Here is a 22611-nt window from a genome sequence, read left to right as displayed (position 1 = left end):
ACGCCGAAATGATCCGGTAAACACTTGACGAACACCTCCCAACCCAGTCTTCAACACCATCCCTTATGAAACCATACTCCCTTGACATACACGAGTAACACCTTCTCTTCTGCTCCCCGAAAAACCATCCATCTTTACATAGTAAAAATCGACGTAACACGTCCCATGATCCCTCATGCCAATGGTGCAACTTCCGTACTTAAGACACTGAACACTTATCTCCTAAACTGTCTTGCAATCAACCTACACAGACATGCCCACAACATCATCACATTCCCTGGCTATGGTCCCGTCCACAAACACAACACTTGTCAATACATAACCCTCAGAATCCCTTACTCCCCATATCCAGTAAATATTCTCGCGTCAAGATGATAGCACTACAGTTTCATGTAGATTCTCCTCTGCCGATATGGAATGGTACCGTCAGTCAAGGGGGGTTCGATGCTTCCCCAGGCCCACATCCACATGACTGACATCCAAGCGACTGGAACTCACTCATCCCATTCATTCGGACACAGTAACACTCGCGGTCTCCAACCTAACCTTCTTTCTGTATAACACCATCAGTCCGTTTCCTTCCCTGATCATTATAAATATACACTATATATGCCTGTTGTGGATCTTCCGACCACAATCTTGATTCTATTGTCTCTAATTAGGCTCGACCGCCCTCAATGCCTCCCCAAAACCCCCAACCCTCGAAACGCACACCTTAGCAATTCGGGAGAACTGATTGGTGGTCACCCCAGGGTGGCATCTTTACTACCTTTCCCTCAAATGCGTATCAGTCGCTAAAGCCGATCTTTTTTTCGTACTTAGTCTTCCCTCTACTTCAATTTTGGATGACTGAGCTTCTTCTCTTCCGCCCCCATCTCCTCCCATTGATACTATACCATTTCCCATATTTCTATCTTAGCGCAAGGTCTTCAAGTACTCTCCCAGCTCCAAGTGGACAAGGCATATGGCCCAGAGGGGGATAATCACAAAGTCCTCTCAGGACTTCCATCTCATTAATTCCTCAAGGATCGCCTTTCAACAATCCCTTTATGTACAATGATGGTGTTCTCTCCGTTCTACGGGTATTATTCTGGCCACTATTTTCGTGAGGCAGCTGTTTGTTTCCCCGCACCCATTCATTATATATATATATATATATATATATATATATATATATATATATATATATATATATATATATATATATATATTATCCCTGGGGATAGGGGAGAAAGAATACTTCCCACGTATTCCCTGCGTGTCGTAGAAGGCGACTAAAAGGGGAGGGAGCGGGGGGCTGGAAATCCTCCCCTCTCGTTTTTTTTTTTTTTTTTAGTTTTCCAAAAGAAGGAACAGAGAATTGGGCCAGGTGAGGGTATTCCCTCAAGGCCCAGTCCTCTGTTCTTAACGCTACCTCGCTAATGCGGGAAATGGCGAATAGTTTGAAAGAAAAGAAAGATATATATATATATATATATATATATATATATATATATATATATATATATATATATATATATATATATATATATATATTTATTTATTTATTTATTCATTTATTTATTATCATTATTTTGCTTTGTCGCTGTCTCCCGCGTTAGCGAGGTAGCGCAAGAAAACAGACGAAAGAATGGCACAACCCACCCACATACACATGTATATACATACACGTCCACACACGCAAATATACATACCTATATATCTCAACGTATACATATATATACATACACACAGACATATACATATATACACATGTACATAATTCATACTGTCTGCCTTTATTCATTCCCATCGCCACCTCGCCACACATGTAATAACAACCCCCTCCCCCCTCATGTGTGCGAGGTAGTGCTAGGAAAAGACAACAAAGGCCCCATTCGTTCACACTCAGTCTCTAGCTGTCATGTAATAATGCACCGAAACCACAGCTCCCTTTCCATATATAAATATATATATATATATATATATATATATATATATATATATATATATATATATATATATATATATTTTTTTTTTTTTTTTTTTTTTATACTTTGTCGCTGTCTCCCGCGTTTGCGAGGTAGCGCAAGGAAACAGACGAAAGAAATGGCCCAACCCCCCCCATACACATGTACATACACACGTCCACACACGCAAATATACATACCTACACAGCCTTCCATGGTTTACCCCAGACGCTTCACATGCCTTGATTCAATCCACTGACAGCACGTCAACCCCTGTATACCACATCGCTCCAATTCACTCTATTCCTTGCCCTCCTTTCACCCTCCTGCATGTTCAGGCCCCGATCACACAAAATCCTTTTCACTCCATCTTTCCACCTCCAATTTGGTCTCCCTCTTCTCCTCGTTCCCTCCACCTCCGACACATATATCCTCTTGGTCAATCTTTCCTCACTCATTCTCTCCATGTGCCCAAACCATTTCAAAACACCCTCTTCTGCTCTCTCAACCACGCTCTTTTTATTTCCACACATCTCTCTTACCCTTACGTTACTTACTCGATCAAACCACCTCACACCACACATTGTCCTCAAACATCTCATTTCCAGCACATCCATCCTCCTGCGCACAACTCTATCCATAGCCCACGCCTCGCAACCATACAACATTGTTGGAACTACTATTCCTTCAAACATACCCATTTTTGCTTTCCGGGATAATGTTCTCGACTTCCACACATTTTTCAAGGCTCCCAAAATTTTCGCCCCCTCCCCCACCCTATGATCCACTTCCGCTTCCATGGTTCCATCCGCTGACAGATCCACTCCCAGATATCTAAAACACTTCACTTCCTCCAGCCTCTCACCATTCAAACTCACCTCCCAATTGACTTGACCCTCAACCCTACTGTACCTAATAACCTTGCTCTTATTGACATTTACTCTTAACTTTCTTCTTCCACACACTTTACCAAACTCCGTCACCAGCTTCTGCAGTTTCTCACATGAATCCGCCACCAGCGCTGTATCATCAGCGAACAACAACTGACTCACTTCCCAAGCTCTCTCATCCCCAACAGACTTCATACTTGCCCCTCTTTCCAAAACTCTTGCATTTACCTCCCTAACAACCCCATCCATAAACAAATTAAACAACCATGGAGACATCACACACCCCTGCCGCAAACCTACATTCACTGAGAACCAATCACTTTCCTCTCTTCCTACACGTACACATGCCTTACATCCTCGATAAAAACTTTTCACTGCTTCTAACAACTTGCCTCCCACACCATATATTCTTAATACCTTCCACAGAGCATCTCTATCAACTCTATCATATGCCTTCTCCAGATCCATAAATGCTACATACAAATCCATTTGCTTTTCTAAGTATTTCTCACATACATTCTTCAAAGCAAACACCTGATCCACACATCCTCTACCACTTCTGAAACCACACTGCTCTTCCCCAATCTGATGCTCTGTACATGCCTTCACCCTCTCAATCAATACCCTCCCATATAATTTACCAGGAATACTCAACAAACTTATACCTCTGTAATTTGAGCACTCACTCTTATCCCCTTTGCCTTTGTACAACGGCACTATGCAAGCATTCCGCCAATCCTCAGGCACCTCACCATGAGTCATACATACATTAAATAACCTTACCAACCAGTCAACAATACAGTCACCCCCTTTTTTAATAAATTCCACTGCAATACCATCCAAACCTGCTGCCTTGCCGGCTTTCATCTTCCGCAAAGCTTTTACTACCTCTTCTCTGTTTACCAAATCATTTTCCCTAACCCTCTCACTTTGCACACCACCTCGACCCAAACACCCTATATCTGCCACTCTGTCATCAGACACATTCAACAAACCTTCAAAATACTCATTCCATCTCCTTCTCACATCACCACTACTTGTTATCACCTCCCCATTTACGCCCTTTACTGAAGTTCCCATTTGCTCCCTTGTCTTACGCACCCTATTTACCTCCTTCCAGAACATCTTTTTATTCTCCCTAAAATATACTGATAGTCTCTCACCCCAACTCTCATTTGCCCTTTTTTTCACCTCTTGCACCTTTCTCTTGACCTCCTGTCTCTTTCTTTTATACTTCTCCCACTCAATTGCATTTTTTCCCTGCAAAAATCGTCCAAATGCCTCTCTCTTCTCTTTCACTAATACTCTTACTTCTTCATCCCACCACTCACTACCCTTTCTAAACAGCCCACCTCCCACTCTTCTCATGCCACAAGCATCTTTTGCGCAATCCATCACTGATTCCCTAAATACATCCCATTCCTCCCCCACTCCCCTTACTTCCATTGTTCTCACCTTTTTCCATTCTGTACACAGTCTCTCCTGATACAACCTGGTCATAGCACTTTGAATCCCCGTATCTCCTTCACAGTCCCGTTCACCCTCCCAGTTATATCTGGTGAACGTCTTTGTCCGGAGGGAAAATAGCACGCTGGCATGATCCCAGGGACCCCGAGTGTAGATAAACAGAGCGCAGCCGTATTACTCCGGTGCTACACTAAGAGTTAAGATAACTAATCAAAAGACATGTCCTAAATATAATACCATTTTTTATCAGTCTTGTAATCAAAATGCAACAAATGAGGTATCGTTTACACAACTGTACAGGATAGTGGGTATCGTAATAGATTTATACAACGTATTATACATTTTGTCTAGTCGAACAGGTAACTGCATCTTCGAGGGAAAGCATGGGAGTAAATCTGTGGCGACTACCAGCCTCGCCCGTTTACCTCGGGTTATAATGAAATTCACACCGACTTTTTTTCGTTCTGTCTACACAGCGGGGGAACACCTCCAGCCGCTTATAATAAACTCATAGGTAGCACGTTGCTATATATTTATTTCTTTCCTCTACATCAAGCTACATCTATCAACCAAAGTGCCTTTACCACTTTATTCATGTGAAAGATAATTTTACGATCACCACCACTCTCAGATGTACCCGGCTCTCAGACTCTTTACCTTCTTATCTTTCCTAACAGATACGACCTGCCCTATTTTAAAATTCTAGGCACGTTGTCCACTCCCTCCGCAACTCTTAAGGTTATTTTTCCTGTCCTGCCCATATTTTTCTATCTCTTTAGCCCTTTGTTAATGTCTCACGTAAGACCTGGCCTTGAAGGTGAACTCTATCACTGGAGCCTACAACATCAAGAAGCAAAAAAAATCAACGAATTTTGGCTTCTGGTAAAGCGTGATGCATGTATTTTATGTCCTGAACAAAAGTATACAGCTAGAGGTACACTTATATATCAATTTCTCCTAATATTTCTGCCGCCAGCGATTACAGAAACAACGCAAATTGAACATCTTGCACCAAAGGTCACTTCAGAATATACATAAACAAACATTATCGATTCAAAATCAACCAATCAGAGGCCGGGCGCTGACGACGGATGCTGAACAAAAAGAAATATTGATACCTTTTCGTCTGGGGCCATATAATATTTCCATGTTAATTTATATAACTTCTAAAACTGATTTCCTTAAAAATGAAGCAATCTATTACTCATTTACAAAACTTGAAACTTATGCAAACTTTCTGTATTCACAAAAAAATATTCGATATTCGATAAAAATTTATGCAAACCTTCTGTATTCACAAAAAAATATTCGATACTCGATAAGAATTTAGGGCAAACCTTCTGTATTCACAAAAAAAAATAATCGATATTCGATAAGAATTTTACTTTAGGCACGCTATTTATAGTAGACACAGAATCTACTGCCAAATGATACAACACATCAGTTGCTCTGACCACAAGTGGTTCTTCTTACCCTTAGCTCTCCCCCACCTGAGAGGGCGAAACCAAGACATACAACCCATCACGACAGTATACATAACCCTGGAGCACGACAGGTAAAGCCCTTAAGCACGACAGAGTGACCATCAAGCACGAGAGTAAAGCCCTTAAGCACGAGAGAGTGAAACCCTAAAGCACGACCGAGTGATCCTTGAGCATGACGATGCGTCCGCAGGTGAAGACGGCCTGGCCTAAGACCTGTGATTCTCAAGGTCAGGAGGTCCAAGGTTATACCCTACCCTCAGCTGAGTCGCACCGCATTACTGAACAATAATACGAAATCCTCTCCTTGCGTCACTTGGAGAGTCCTACCTAAGACATTACAAACAAGAGTTTGGGATGTTAAATATCTACAACTATAAAGCCATTGGCCACCATTTAAACCCGGGTACACTGTAACGCAGTACCTCGACAGCATATGTTATTATTCCAAGATGACACCCTCGTCTCGCAACTGCTGTGACCTGTTGCCTCCTGGTGAGCGAGAGGGTTTATGCATGACGGAGGCAGAATCAACCGGAGGAAGATTTCTTACAAATGGCAATTTTTACAGGCTGACGTCACACCGGCTTAAATTCGAACGAAAACGACTGGTAAGGAACGTCCGTGGAGCGATATGAGTGACATAAGTGAGTCTATAGATCAGTCTTTCCCGTGCAAATTATCAAATTGGTTCACCATCCCGAAGAGGAAACAGCAAAATCACAAGACATTATCTTGACGTCATCTCGGCTGGAGCATAAATTTCATGTTAAATGGGAAAACGACCAAATCAAAGACGACAACTCACACAGAATTTTTTTGAGAAGCTATTTACAACTTTCTGGATAATGAAGGATTCATCAGATGATTAAAACACAACAGGACTGACACCATAAACCACCAGACTTTTAAAAAGACTTAAAAATATTACCGGTAATATTAGTCCTTTAAATCATGAAGCAACAGCTCCCCTCACTCCTATATATATATATATATATATATATATATATATATATATATATATATATATATATATATATACAAATATATATATATATATATATATATATATATATATATATATATATATATATAAAGCAATACGCATACAGGTTAGTGATGAAATGTGTATGTATGAGAGAGAGGGAGAGAAAGAGTGAGTGAGAGAGAGTCTTTCAGTGTTCCAATTACTCGAGGCGAGGTAAGCAATCAAGAGGCCGACATGTGGGTGGTGCAGCAGCTGGTCCTGTTGCCACGCCACCTACCCCAGCTGCGGCTCAGGCTGCTGCTGCTGCAGTCTTCCTCCCTCTCTATCTCCCCTCACCCCGCCTGCAGTATCTCGACGACCCCCGCAGCATACGCAAACATAACCAATCGAGATGTGTTTTATTCTAAGCAAAGAAACTTCGAGGAATCAGCTTACGTGACAAAACTGACAAGGCTTCCAAATGCTCAGCTGCAGTGGCCGGGCAATTTCCAACGTCTTGAGCACGACTGTACGACGGTACGACCCCTGAGCATGACGGTACAACCCTAAGGTACGAAGACTGACGCTTTTTCAATGATCCTTAAGAGGCTGGTCAAAGGTCGTGGTATTCATACCCAGGGAGTTGTAGCCAGTGGTATTCCAAGGTCGTGCTGTTGTTGTTGCTGAAAAGTTTGACTTAAAATCTCGGGCGGGCAACATGAGAGGCACGGCTTAAATGTTAAGTATAGCATTAAGGGACCAACACAAAGCTATACTTCCGTTAGTAACAGTAATACAGTATATAGTGTTTACGTGTGGGGTTATGGAGCAAGCACTTGCCAGATACGCACCCTCCTATACCCATCACGGACCATCCATTACGGACCGACCCTTCTCTCTACCAGTCACGAACCAAGCAGCTACCCACTACAGAACACATATTCCCAAACTCTCACGAAATGGCCGCACTCTCTATCCCTCCACGGACCAACATCCTCTATCCATCACGGACCGTGTCTTCTATCCATCACGGATCGCACCTACCATACCGTCACGGACCACGCCCCTGCCCCCGCCACGGTCCACGCCCTCCTCCCACCACACCTCACGCACTCTAGACCTGATAGCAAACCTGAGGCGACCTCAGGAGCGCACCTCCCCACACACACTTGAGGCGACCTCAGGAGCGCACCTCCCCACACAAACTTGTGGCGACCTCAGGAGGGCACCTCCCCACACACACTTGAGGCGACCTCAGGAGCGTACCTCCCCACACAAACTTGTGGCGACCTCAGGAGCGCACCTCCCCACACACACTTGTGGCGACCTCAGGAGCGCACCTCCCCACAAACCTGAGGCGACCTCAGGAGCGCACCTCACCACACAAACTTGTGGCGACCTCAGGAGGGCACCTCCCCACACAAACTTGTAGCGACCTCAGGAGCGCACCTCACCACACAAACTTGTGGCGACCTCAGGAGCGCACCTCACCACACACACTTGTGGCGACCTCAGGAGCGCACCTTCCCCTAACCCTCTGGTATTACGTCACGCACCGGGCAACGTCTACAACGGGCGGGAAACTTATGAAAGTCGTACGGCGGCATTGATGATATTATTGATACATAAAATTTTTTTTTTTTGACATTCTTAGTTGCATTTGTGACGCACCTTCGACCCCAACAGTCAATGGAAAATTCATAGAATGCGATGATTTAGCTGTACTGTTTCGTTATGGACGCTTCTTCTACGATATCAACGTTCAAATTCTCGATTTCTACGGTGCTCCACTTCCATTTCTCTTTTTGAAAGGTAGAAAACGGTAAGATTGCCCAGTGTACAGAAAACAATCCAGTGTACTAATCACCAGCTTCGTAATCGTTTATACTCTCTTTCCTCATTTCCTTGTTCCAATGGCCTCCCTCACCTCACTCCCTTCTCTACCTGACTCCTCTTATTAAGCGAAACCCCTTCCATGCTCTTTTCCGTTTGCCCAAAACACCACTTAGTCTTGCCCTTCCGGAGCAGCCTGCAGTCTGGGTCCAGCACAGCGTGCCGAGGGAGCTTGGGATAGGCTGAACAAATATGTGTTCACGCCAGATTTCAAGAGCTGAAGCTGCTCTGAGGGAGCGAGCAATGTGCCGAACTTCGGGAATCTGGATTTTGTCCCATTTTGCTGGATTTCGGGAGGCCAATCTACGCTGAGTGCTTGACGTATGCTTAGTTAATGGAATCTGGCTCATATAGGTTGCCAGGACGATCCACAACTAGAACAGGCGAAGGCAGCTTGAATTACGATGAAGGGCTGCGTGAGAATGGACTACATGCAAGGATAAGGGAGCCTAGGATACACCGCAGTGAGGTAGTCCATTTCACGCCGAGTCTGAGACTCCCAAGGATGACAGTCATGGAAAATGAGATTAAATGACCAACATAACACGACGGGATGACCTGGGATCTGACGTAACACCTTGCGGGTCAGGTCAAAGGCCATCTCATACTAACGGGTCGTTCCGTTGTGCTCAAGGGTCGCATCGTCGTTACCTAAGGCTGTACCACACCCTCCTCAAGGGTCGTACCGCCGTGCTCAAGGGTCGCATCGTCGTGATCAAGGGTCGCATCATCTACCCCCCACCCCTTCCCGCCTCACAGGGGTGACATCATCAACCGTAGCGGCGACACAAGACACTTATTTTACGCGTCTTTCGCCAGCCGCCAGGAATGACGTTGGGAGGACACACACACACACACACACACACACACACACACACACACACACACACACATCCGCCAAAATTCCTGTCCCTGATCTCCACCCTCGGGGCGAGACACAAGCGTCTCGACCAGAGGTACGACACCTACTGTTCCCTCACCCCGAGGCATCACACTGCACGCTGGCACATTGGAATGACAGCAATACCACTACGGTCCACGGAACGGGTCAAGAGCAAGAGAACCTGGGGGGAATATGAAGCGGGGATTAAATCGCGGGAAAGCCTCCTGGGACTTGGCAGGTGTGGATGGTGGTGGATGATTTCAGTACAATGACAGCCAGAGGTGTGGATGTCTGCAAATATGGCCATTGTTCGCGTGCTTCTGACGCCACCTAGCTAAGGCGGGAAGGTGTGTGTGTGTGTGTGTGTGTGTGTACGTAACTTTGAGCATACATACATCTTTTTCATTTAGTGACAATGAAAGATTAGCTAATGTATTACGTCTAGCATTCGATTTTGTTAGTATGAGTCCATTTAGAGCCACCAAAAATGCCACACGCCCGTCTCCAGTGTATGGGGGCACAATGAGGCAAAGTTTCTGTTGTTAAATCCACTGAAAACTGTGCGAGTTGAATACAGATGAGCGGGACTGTATTTAGTTATGCAGCTGAACAAATGACTGAGTTCCACACGGGTGAAAACTACGTTAGGAAAAAGATATACAGCGTTTCACTTGCTTCCCAATGAGGGGAATAACACATCGAGCAGGCGGGGTGTGGCGGTGGGTCCACATAGGAAGGTGGGGTGTGGCGGTAGGCCCGGGCAGGCAGGTAGGGTATGGCGGTGGGCCCAGGCAGGCAGGTGGGGTGTGGCGGTGGGCCCGGGCAGGCAGGTGGGGTGTGGCGGTGGGCCCAGGCAGGCAGGTGGGGTGTGGCGGTGGGCCCGGGCAGGCAGGTAGGGTATGGCGGTGGGCCCAGGCAGGCAGGTGGGGTGTGGCGATGGGCCCAAGCAGGCAGGTGGGATGTGGCGATGGGCCCAAGCAGGCAGGTGGGGTGTGGCGGTGGGCCCAGGCAGGCAGGTGGGGTGTGGCGGTGGGCCCAGGCAGGCAGGCAGGCAGGTGGGGTGTGGCGGTGGGCCCAGGCAGGCAGGCAGGCAGGTGGGGTGTGGCGGTGGGCCCAGGCAGGCAGGCAGGCAGGTGGGGTGTGGCGGTGGGCCCAGGCAGGCAGGCAGGCAGGTGGGGTGTGGCGGTGGGCCCAGGCAGGCAGGCAGGCAGGTGGGGTGTGGCGGTGGGCCCAGGCAGGCAGGCAGGCAGGTGGGGTGTGGCGGTGGGCCCAGGCAGGCAGGCAGGCAGGTGGGGTGTGGCGATGGGCCCAGGCAGGCAGGCAGGTGGGGTGTGGCGGTGGGCCCAGGCAGGCAGGCAGGTGGGGTGTGGCTGACGTCAAGCTAATATTAGAGAGGAGTGAATCACTCAGGGGGGAGGGATGATGGGGCGGGGCCGGCTGGGACAGTGTGGGGGCTGGTGGCGCCCCGACCCCCTCTCTTGCTCGGGTCATGGCCTATATTTGGTACACCTGGTCCTCCTCCACCCACAGTGGTGGGAGCCCCAGACCGACACATCCCCTCTAAAGATTCCAAGCGGTCAGCCTCCGCTAATGTCGTCAGGGGAACAGGACGATCCCTCAAGAGCGGGGGACGAAAAACTGTCCTTCCTTCGTCCTCCTCCCTCCTGCAGGATACACTAACCGTCTGTAATTCCATCCTACTGACGAGGGGACAGATGAAGGGGAGTAGCGCGATGACCCGGGCGTGGGGCGCACCTGCCTACCGTCCACACACACACACACACACTCAGGGCACCTGTTAAAGGGATTTAATCTACGGGTCGAGAGACCATGATCCCATATCGATCATACGTCTCAGCTCCAGGACTCACGCATGTAATCTTCGGGGGTAATTTAAGCCATCTTCGGGGGCAATCAATAGGACAACAAATTACATAATAGAATCGCAACGTGTAACGAACGTCACTACAAGACCATCAAGGATCTTCAAGGTCACGAATTCCATCCGAGGTAAACACTGGAACGTTTACGATCGCACGTTTCCAACGTTTTCCCAGCCTAAAGGTGAACACACCTGTCACCCGTGGTGACTGCCAAGGTGGATATGTTTCCTTATGTGTTTCCTTACACACCACACCATCAGCTCCACCTAACAACCATACACTGTACACCATGATCACACACAACACGTACAATGTGCTTCTCTTCAAGGCGAACGAGTTCCGGAGACATGCGCCCTAATAGCACACTAAATTAAAACTAGATGTGGCCTCTCTAAACCAAGCAAAATGAGTCTCCTTGCTAACACTCTGGGTTTAAAGCTGACGTGGCCAAATACGGATGAGTTTGGAATATGACACAAGTTGACAGTAGTTCTTCTAGCAACCCTCAGACTATACGATTTCAAGAAAAATGTTCATTACATTTGCCATTTTACAACGAGTTTAGTCGCCATGTTCCAAATTAATCCACGAAAAATCATCTCGGGTCAGGTACACACAAATGGTGCTTGTGGAGGCACTGACGGACACATCCTACGTATTTCGAAAGCAATATAACTCAGCCTTAAACTTGCACCAACTCAATATGAAGTGGAATTTCAATTAATACAGTACATAACCACAACCTCGATCAGATCTATTCGTCATAGGTGCCCGGCAATACCCACCGCAGATCTGCCTCGTATACTAGGACTAAAGATCTAGTCTTATCAGTTTCCACATGAACCCCAGGGAAGACCCTCTTAAAATAGATAACGAGAGATCGCCCACGTCTTCTGCAGGTCTAGCCTCAACACCAGCAGATGGACGGTGTCTCAGCCCTCGGAGAAGGACAGGTGTCTGGGTGGACTGCCGGGAGAAAGCCTTAGGCAGACTGGTGGGACAGATGGTAACAGACATCGACTGAATTACTTTTGGTAAGCTGAACCCAACCATGGGGAGGTGTTGTGGTACCTTCCTGAAGAAGGTGCTCCTCCAGAAGATGATGATGAATGGGGCCCTCGAGAGCACGATGGTACGACCCACGAGCACGACTGTACGACACCTGAACACGAGGCATACGACCCTTAGGTATGATGGCCCTTCAAGATCAGGCCAAAGGCCAAGCCAATACACCCAGGGGTCGTACTGTCGCGCTCTAAGGGCTAAGCGGCGACGATGTCACCCAGGTCGACGTAACGCGTCATCCAAGTCGACGTAACGCGTCACCCAAGGCGACGTAACGCGTCACCCAAGTCGACGTAACGCGTCACCCAAGTCGACGTAACGCGTCACCCAGATCGACGTAACGCGTCATCCAAGTCGACGTAACGCGTCACCCAAGGCGACGTAACGCGTCACCCAAGGCGACGTAACGCGTCACCCAGATCGACGTAACGCGTCACCCAAGTCGACGTCACGCGTCACCCAAGGCGAAGTAACGTGTCACCCAGGTCGACGTAAGTTGTCGCAGCCCTACTGCATCCTGCACATTTTTAGACCCACGGACGTGACGGGTCTGGCTAGTGTCTGAGGTAATGACGAGGGAAGGAGGGGGCGAGGAGGCAATAAAACACGAACGCGCACTTGGAGGAAGAGAAAACATGAGAGGCAGATGACAGGGAAGCCGGTCAGTGTAAGAGGAATGGTTCTAAAAAGCGGATAAAACAGGAGGAGACGCATGTATGGAGTAATGAATAAGAGAGGGAGTATGATGGAGTTAGGAGAGAGGGAGTATGGAGGGTAGGGGAGTGATGGGGGTACAATAGTCGCCACCACTCACTCCTTACACGGCCAAAAATACCCCACCAGCAGTAGCATGGCTCTACCCTCCTCCAACACTGATGCTCCACGCCACTCTCTGTCTCACCCTCAAGTGCCATCTCCACACGACCCCACCCCTCTGTCACCCTCAAGTGCGTCCCTGACTCACCACACACTCCAGGACCCTCTGTCACCCTCAAGTGCGTCCCTGACTCACCACACACTCCAGGACCCTCTGTCACCCTAAAGTGCGTCCCTGACTCACCACACACTCCAGGACCCTCTGTCACCCTCAAGTGCGTCCCTGATTCACCACACACTCCAGGACCTTCTCTATCACCCTCAGGTGCTTTCCTGACTCGCCACACACTCCAGGACCCTCTTTCACCCTCAGGTGTCTCTATGAATAGGTTGACACTCCAGGACCCGGCTCTCTGTCACCTTTAAGTGTAGTCTAACACTACCAACACTCCACCAGTCGATCCCACAGGTCCCTACATCTCGTGGTTCCAAAGGTATTAGAGGAACAGACCTTCAGGCTCCCTCAGTGTTATGTGGCTCTACGAACACAAGGGGTTGATCATCAGGATTTATGTAGCTTTCTGTGGCTCCTTCAGCCATAGGGAAGCCAACTGTCAGAAATTCTGGGGGTGCTCTCTAGCTCCCTGAAGAAAAAGGGAGCCCATCCTATGGAACCTTATACTGTACACTTAGGGAGCTCATCCTCTGGAACCTTATACTGCTCTGTAACTCCTTGATCACCTAGAGAACCCTCTCTCTCTGGAGCCTTGTGTTGTCATGTGCCGCCCAGAACAACAAACCAACCCCTGGAGACTTGAAATGTCCTATGGTGGCTTGGCGACCCTGGCAACCAATAAACTCAGACATTCAACGTCCCTGTGGCTCCGTGAGTAAATGGAAATGCCGATCCTCTGAAACCCATGACGCCTTCCAGCCCCGTGAAGACGACCCTCCCAAACCCACTCCAAGTGTCCTATGAACACCTGAGGAAGGAAGCCCTCTCCCCCCGAGCAACCCCTAAAGCTACAGAACACTGGAGACTCAGTCCCTCTACCATCTGAAAGCTTGAGTGTTCTCAAGACACTTGGGTACAGGAAATACTCTAAAACCTCCTAAGTGCTTAAGGCCCACACACAGGTGGTCAACCTCCCCGACTCCTTCAAGCTACTGTAAGAACACCTGGGGAGGCAGAACACCCACCCACCCCAACCCTAGCCCAAGTCAGTGCTTGATATAGACATACATCTAATGTTGCTTGGGGATAAAGCCATTACACTCTCTCCATTTCTGACCATGACCCAGATTATCGGGGGGGGGGGGGGGGGGGGGGGGTTAGTCTGCAGCCGTATCAGCCAGCCAGCCAGCTGCCGCAGGAGGGCGTCGTCTGTGGCGACCTCAGCTGATGCGACTTAACGCAATAATACAATTATGAGATTAATACAGAATTCAAGTGGAAATAATACAAGGCAAAAATAAATGATGCCGGATAGAACACATGCTGAATATATATATATATATATATATATATATATATATATATATATATATATATATATATATATATATATCAATTCTTATCATTTTAATTCTTAGACAAATGTTTATTTTCCCGGGTGACGTCACGAGTTGATCCCGTTTTCTCAGGGTTGTGTTTGTGTTGGTGACCGAAAGTCGCCAACAAGCCCTGGCATGCAGGGCCAGCCTTTTAATGGACGTCTAAATTAACCCCCCCCCCCCTCCCTGAAACCTGTGCACACACCAACACAGACACAACACAATTCCAGGCTGAGGCGCCTCGAGAGAAGCGCTGCATGTCAACGAACGTACAGTCAGCGGAGATGTGATCTCTTAAAACGTCGGGTCGTAAATCTCGGATGTGAAGAACATGCGGTTCTATAACGTGACCCTCCAAGCACAAAAGACCCCAAACCTCACCATTCCTTGGCCGGGGTTTTGCTCACATGTGTGAGGTGGAGGGACATGAGGGACAAGGTCCTACTGTGGGAGGGGCGATGCCGTCTGTTGCCCTCACAACACCAGGGGTAGATCTCTCATCCTTCAACACAGGGTAGGTAGGCCCCTCATCCCTCCACACAGTACAGGTAGGCCCCTCATCCCTCCACACTACAGGTAGGCTCCTCTTCCCTCCACACACTACAGGTAGGCCCCTCATCCCTCCACACACTACAGGTAGGCCCCTCATCCCTCACCACACTCAACTAAGGTCAACTCCCAGTCATCGTGTCACACTAAGCCTAGCATACGTCAACACAGCACGCGCGAGAGCTCCAAGCTACCGAGTCATCACAAATTCATCCGAGGAAAATCTCATTAAATCAAAACATGAACTATATCCTATTGGAACTTATGAGTAAAAGGCATGCTTATAAAATAGCTACAGTCTGCGTGGTAGGTAACTAACTAACATGGTGAGGATGGATGGATCCACGGTATAACCCTCTCGGCATCCAGGATGCGCAATGGTGACTTGACGTCTAAATCTGGCGACGACCCATACCGCCGGCGACCATCCGCGTATTGCTCACATTATCTATAACACAAGGAGAAGGGGCTGCTTTCACCTCCCGTATCAGGCCCCCCCACACACTGACAGCCACCCGCCTGACGTGCTTCACACTACCAGTGACCGTACCCTGGCCACAACACCGATGACATAACCCAGCCATCTCCCGGCTTGGGTCCCCTGGGGATGCAGGCAGGTAGGCAAACGGGAGGCATTTGATCTATGTACGCTCGGCCGAGGGCAGGTGTTCAGGATAACGGATATGGTGAGTGGTCGGCCACGGGGGGAATCCACTGCCGTGCAGTGCAGAGGTCAGGTGGGGTGGGGAAAGAGGCATGTCCAACATCAACCTCATAGGACAGCCTGGCGTGGAACAAGCCCGCTGCTCTAGCCTCGTTCAGCGCGAGTGTGGGGACCCTTGAACACGACGCTCCCTCCCCCACCTCGAGTAAGATGGTCTGGCCTTTTTTTTTTTTTTAGGGTCACGTCAAAAAAAGACCAGATCATCATACCCAAAGGTCGTATCGTAGTGCCCAAGGGCGTCGTGTTCACTGGGTTCTAACGATCACGTGACACCCACGTCATGCTGCAACCTTAAGTGCCAGAGGTGGTATGACCAACACCGTAAACCGCATGAACCACGAGGACATCATTAATCCACACTGCACTAACCCGTCAGGCGTCTGCAGCCCGGGCGCAGCCAACACACTCCTCTCCTCCATCCAACTCTCCCTGCTTCCCAGGCACCTGTAGCAAGAACTTCCCCAAAATTAACCAACACAGAGTGTGTCTACATATCCGGCTTCTACGTCAACTATCTTGGCAATTTTCAAAGAAAAATTGCAATGCTAATTTAGTACGAACATTTCGCCAATATCTCGACATGAAAAGTGATATATATATATATATATATATATATATATATATATATATATATATATATATATATATATATTATGTGTTGCCGGACTCGGCCTGTATGAGGTCGCCCGCAGGTGGATCACCTTCGGAGATGCTGGCTGTCCCATCGGGAGTGCAGTCTCGTCAGAGAAATTCTTCCTCCACCAGAGTCCATCACTCTCCTGCTGCCACTTGGAACGGCAACAGCTGCTGGGAAAGGGGTCCTGGAGTAACTCGAGGACCCCTTTAAGAAAGGGGGTTCTGGGGGGAGTTTCAGACACAGGATGATCCAGCTGAACTCCAAAGTTTGACGAAACAAAGTCACGTCAACTGACGAAGATGTAGTAGCCTCGCTAAAATGACCACTCATGGTGTAACCTCAAGCAGGAAGAGTTCGGTAAAACACACACATACAGACATACATACATATAGACCTAGATACACTTGCATCATACTGTTATAACATCAGGTATGCTACACATATATATATCCCGAGTCAATTTAAATTAGGCATGTAATTATTCATGAACCAAATATATTTTCAGCTCACAGCCTTTCACACATGCTGTAACCTATGATGTCAAGACTAATGCTGCTTCCAATTGAATTAAAAAATATCCAACTTTTTTTGCGTCTGGCATCGCTGCTCTGTTTTGGCAAAGATCAGTGTTAAAAAAATATGCCAAGCGGACCTAAGAGAATGTCATATATATATATATATATATATATATATATATATATATATATATATATATATATATATATATATATCGAGACGGCCAAAGTTGCTATGAGCAGAATGTTTCTTGTCTAAAGTTAACTTTTTATAGATATTTCTTATACAATCCTTTAGTGACGCCAGCTGGTGTTAAGTGTTTGTTTACAACTTTCATTTCCAACAAATTAATGCTCTGTCAAATGAACTCATGCAAAAACTGGCATGAAAAAGGCCACCTCAATGTAACACGTTTATAGGGTATCTTCAATAAATTTCCAAGTCACGGTTAGCCGGAGCAACACAGGACGTTCAAATTCCTATGCAAGGGATGCTATAATATACTGAAGTTATTTTTCACGGATTCGTAGATGCAGCGGGCAGCTGGCCTACATGACAATCCTCAATGGTCCGCTATCATTGTTGCATATGGCGGGAATCGGGGCGTGAACAGAGAGTATGGTATACTAACCCGACCACTGAGTATCCCAGGTTTTCTGTCTATAGTCCATTCAAGATATAATCATTGAGAGAGAGAGAGAGAGAGAGAGAGAGAGAGAGAGAGAGAGAGAGAGAGAGAGAGAGAGAGAGAGAGAACGGGACAGAGGGGTCACGCTCCTCGCCCTACAACTTTTTCCCACGACACTTATCACATCTACGACTGGATGGTTCCCGTTTTACTTACGTCTCTTTTTTTTTTTCCAGAGTTCCTGGTACTACCCAATTAATACCTATTTTCATTTCCAATTTGATTCTCCTTAACATAATTTCTTGTAACTCTATCTTAACATTTCATAGTATGTTTTAACTAGTACCTCAAACCTGATAATCCCTTAGGCACAAGTATATATAACCTGTTGTATATAACATATCCAATAACTCATAATTTTCCCATCAGATCAACAAACCTATCGGTATCCCTTCTTTTATTTTTGGTTTCTCCCAAAAAGGAAAAATATTATATCTCTCCCACAAAAAAGAAATTAGGTATCTCCAAACACTCCTCTCGATATCTTTGACAAATATTTGGTATCAACTTAAACAAATTTCTCGATGTCTTCCCAAGCAAAATTCTTGGTATTTTTCCAACAAATATCTCGGTATCTCCAAAAAAACGATCAGGTATCTCCCCTAACATAGTTCTCTTCTTGAAAGTCACTCAACTTTTCGATATCTCCCTCACCAAACTTATCAGTACCCCTCAGGGCCTCTGATGGGGAGAGGGGGTTGGTTGCAGGGGGTACATTGTAACCAAGGGCCCAAAAGGGGGCCCGGGAATTTCCTGGTATCACAGAAAATCAACAGAGCACTCCATTCCCACCCCTCTCTCATCTTCCATGCCCTTTTTTTGACCTCACAGCTCATGGCATAAAACCGTAGTGGATAAAAACAAGATGACTAATGGAGAAAAGGAGGGGACCCTAAAGAAAATTTGTACTCCCTGATATAATTCCTCTCAGGGGCCTTGGGTCACTAGTCCCGCAACTAATTTCTCCGTATCTCCCCAATATCATTAAAGGTATCTCTCCCAACACGTTTTTTTCATATTTTCCCGCCAACTCTCCTAACAAATTTCTACATAAACCTCATATAAACAACTCTCAGTATCTCCTCCAGTTTATATCTCGAAACCTCCCCTGTAAATGCTCAAGATCTACGACCAATAAACTTCATCTCATCCACAGAATTCTCCGTACCTTCTAACCAGACACAGCAGTGTTTCTCCACCAAACTTGCCATGTCTTTAAAGTAACTAAAGCAGTACTAGTTTCACTTCATATCCACGGCAATCCTCCTCCAAAAAACAGGACGGAATACTCCCACCGGTAAGAGCCGCCTGCGTGTGACCCAGAGCGCCTCTGGGTATGAGATGTCCCACTGGCGCGCACCCGCAGGAAGGTCCGGGGCTTTGTTGTGGGATCTAAGGAATGCCAGTCCACCGGACGCCGAGTCTGGCGGGCTGAGGAAGAGCACACGTAACACCTGCAGCGTCCCAGGCCACCACGCGAACTACTTCTCGCAAAGGACATCGTTGTTCCCTACTACTAAATAAACTCCGACTTGACCAAATCATTATTATACTTTGGATATGGAAAAATAAATCATTTATTTATCCAAAATACAGGGCACTTATTAAATTTCTTTCCGATTACGCGATAATAATACATCCGATATATATATATATATATATATATATATATATATATATATATATATATATATATATATATATATATATATATATATATATATCCCTCCTGCAAGTGGTACCACCGTGAACGAAAAGTCACCTTCGACCAGCCCCTACTATCCTCTTCCCGTTCCCAGCACAGCCTCGAAGCTGCAGGAGCCACATAAAAGGGGTCTTTGATTACGTAATAATAATATAACGCTAAAATGAAAATATAAATATACTTCCTAGAAGCACAATGCTTGCTCAAATTTCCCCCAAACCCCAAACATCATCTGCGAATAATTCAAGAGCATCCTTGAGCTGTCTTTGGCTTACAGATCCAGTTTGTGATTCCTTACTTTATCATCTGTTCTTTGGATCGCAAAGAAAAACAAAAAGGGAACTAAGATCCTCCTCTAACAACGATCTATAACCGGTTAACACGAACAAGTTTTGTCCAATATTGGTGAACACGATAGTGCTGTGCGTGTAGTGTGGGTGCATGACTGCAGCAAGTTAGGCGTCACCAATATCCACGGGTCTACCCATGCCTGACACGCCAACGTTGCATTATTGTTGGTGCAGTAAGTTCCCCTTAAATAAAGTTGTAACATTTTAGGTTACAGCTAAAGCAACAACACGATGTTTCAACTCAATACTTTAAATTTCTATATCTTTCACTAACGTATATTCAAATATTACAGCTAAGAAATTAAGATAAACCCAGTATGGGAACAGTTCAGGTAAATGCAGTCTGCACATTGTGTGTTCGTCGTACACTCGGTTTAAGGCGTCGTCCTCAACCAACCTGTTATGAAGGACGAAGCCTGGACTGGACGAGCAACACAGAACATGCAAACTGCGTTTATTTGAACTCGGGCTCACGACCACGCCACCACTCCTCTCCACTTTATCCACTTAACTCACAACAATATTACGTCAGTGATACTGTGAGCCACTGTTTTCTTGTGTATATGTTAGTGTCCATCTGAGAGTGTGTTCTGCAAGCACATATGACACACAAATGTAATGCAATTTACTTCCTGCCTTTCCATACCACTCCCAGCTTTATCAAAAATCAATGATGCCACATCTTTCTACGTTAACTCTCATTTAAAGAAATGGACACTATCTGACTAAATATGGACATAGTTATGGTCAATAACAAAAACTTGTTAATGTACTTTTACTACGCCAAAGAACATGTGAACTGCCAAGTCAAAAAAAAATTTATTTATGTCTCGATCATAGCAGTTAACCCACTGCTTCGGTTGTCACTTTGACGATGCAAGCTATCATTAGCAACTAATTAATGTTCCTACTGGGTCAAGGTACAAACAAACTTGGCACAGCACAAAACTTGCAAGTTATTCTACAATTCACACTAAATTATCTGATTAAAGTAATGACCGTATGTTTCAATCACACTAATTAAATTCAAAGATGAACCCCCCCCAGGTGTAGGTACTTGGACCTCCCTAAAAGTGGCAAAAAGTGTCTCTATACATAATTATGATCAGCTGCAAAGTAGGATGAAATCATCCCAAATGAAAATCCATTGATGTGAAAGGTTTCCCCTCACTACTACTAATTCAATGATAACAAAGAATACCTGCATATTTAATACAACCCCGTAAGTAATTAACAACCATCGCATGTCATACGAGGGAAGGTATCATGTGTTCAGACCTATCAGTATTAAATCATATATATATATATATATATATATATATATATATATATATATATATATATATATATATATATGACGAGTATACATACAAAAGACTGACATTTCTGTGGCAAATAAATGTTGAAAACCATTAAAAGATAAGTATTACGAGGCAGAACCCCAGTATACGCGCAGGATAAATAATCATTTATCATTTATCTTCCAACTTTAAGGTAATATACTCTCATAAAAGTGGGCAGGGCAAAGAACAAAAGGAAACTGAAAAGTCGAAAACTGAATGTAAATACAAAGCAAGGCTAACAACTGAACCTCTTACCTTCAAAATGAAAGTTACTTTGGGTAAATGTGTAGTTTAAGTAGGCGCCGTGTCCTTAATTAAGCTTTACATTTACCAGGTTTGGCCTGAGCTTCCCGTTCACCTTTATTCCTGCCAACGCCTGAAGTTAACACATTATATGAACTGCCTGGGATACAGCCTGCCTGCCTGCCTGCCTCCCTCCTCTCTGGTCGAAAGCAGAACTCCATTCCTTTACCTGGTCTCCTCAGGGAAGTGCATCTGGGACGCGCTGCCCAACATTTGGTAAACTTTGGAAAGTTACTAAACTATATTGTCGACTTAGGAACGATCCGCTCTGGTATCCTTGGACTCCACTTCACTTTTAGGATCCTGGAAAAATTAGGAGATACTTATGTAAGAATATATTTTTGAAAATGGGTTGCGTTTCTTGAGAAACAAGATACATTAACACAAAATGTAAAGTCAGTATATTATACGCATTATTTATCCACAACATTTGTCACTGGAAAGAAACCGAGTTTTTCAGAACTGTTTGAACAAACTGTGACTGCCTTGTGATGGCAGAAGTAGAGACCTGTGGAGGAGAAACGTTGACCGACACTACCTCAACATCACTTCAGCACCAACTGAGGCGTTTGTAACCCGGTGGGCCTGGTCTCGGGCAGGCCCATCTCACGAGAGAAATTCTTTAGCAAGAACAATCATCAAAATGTAAGCCTTCAGAACTATTTCATAAATCTGATATGCAACAATTATATCAGAGCAGGTAATTGTGGATGCATATCTGAGGCTTGATTAGATATAAAGCGGTGGATTGTCTTGTCTCCCGATCGGTGAATGTTTTCATTGCGATCAGCTGGTTCGTGTTCGGATGTTTTACCGTGAATACGTCTCCAGTAAAAAATTGTCATTTGCATATTCCAATAAAAATCATAAATGTATCAATCTAACTAATATTATAACTCATAAATTGATGTAATAAATGTGATATACTCCATCCTCAGGCATCAGGCG

General features: G+C 45.8%; 1 protein-coding gene across 2 annotated transcripts in view; it reads right to left on the bottom strand.

The window, feature by feature from the left end:
* Positions 1-22225, bottom strand: part of LOC139759156 (uncharacterized) — a 54913-nt gene extending 32688 nt beyond the window's left edge. Inside the window, exons 1-2 of one of the 2 annotated variants that reach the window (XM_071681195.1) lie at positions 22172-22225; positions 21616-21966 (exon numbers count right to left, since the gene is read on the bottom strand). The gene's annotated coding sequence lies outside the window, so the exon portion shown is untranslated. Of the gene's footprint in view, positions 1-21615; positions 21969-22171 lie in introns of those variants that run through there. The other variant, XM_071681196.1, reaches the window with a different exon arrangement.
* Positions 22226-22611: the final 386 nt, after the last annotated feature.

The sequence above is a fragment of the Panulirus ornatus genome, chromosome 32 (genome assembly GCF_036320965.1).
Source record: "Panulirus ornatus isolate Po-2019 chromosome 32, ASM3632096v1, whole genome shotgun sequence".
Taxonomy (NCBI): Eukaryota; Metazoa; Arthropoda; class Malacostraca; order Decapoda; family Palinuridae; genus Panulirus; species Panulirus ornatus.
The sequence above is the reverse complement of the archived record's forward strand: the minus strand, read 5'-3'. Positions and strand labels throughout refer to the sequence as shown.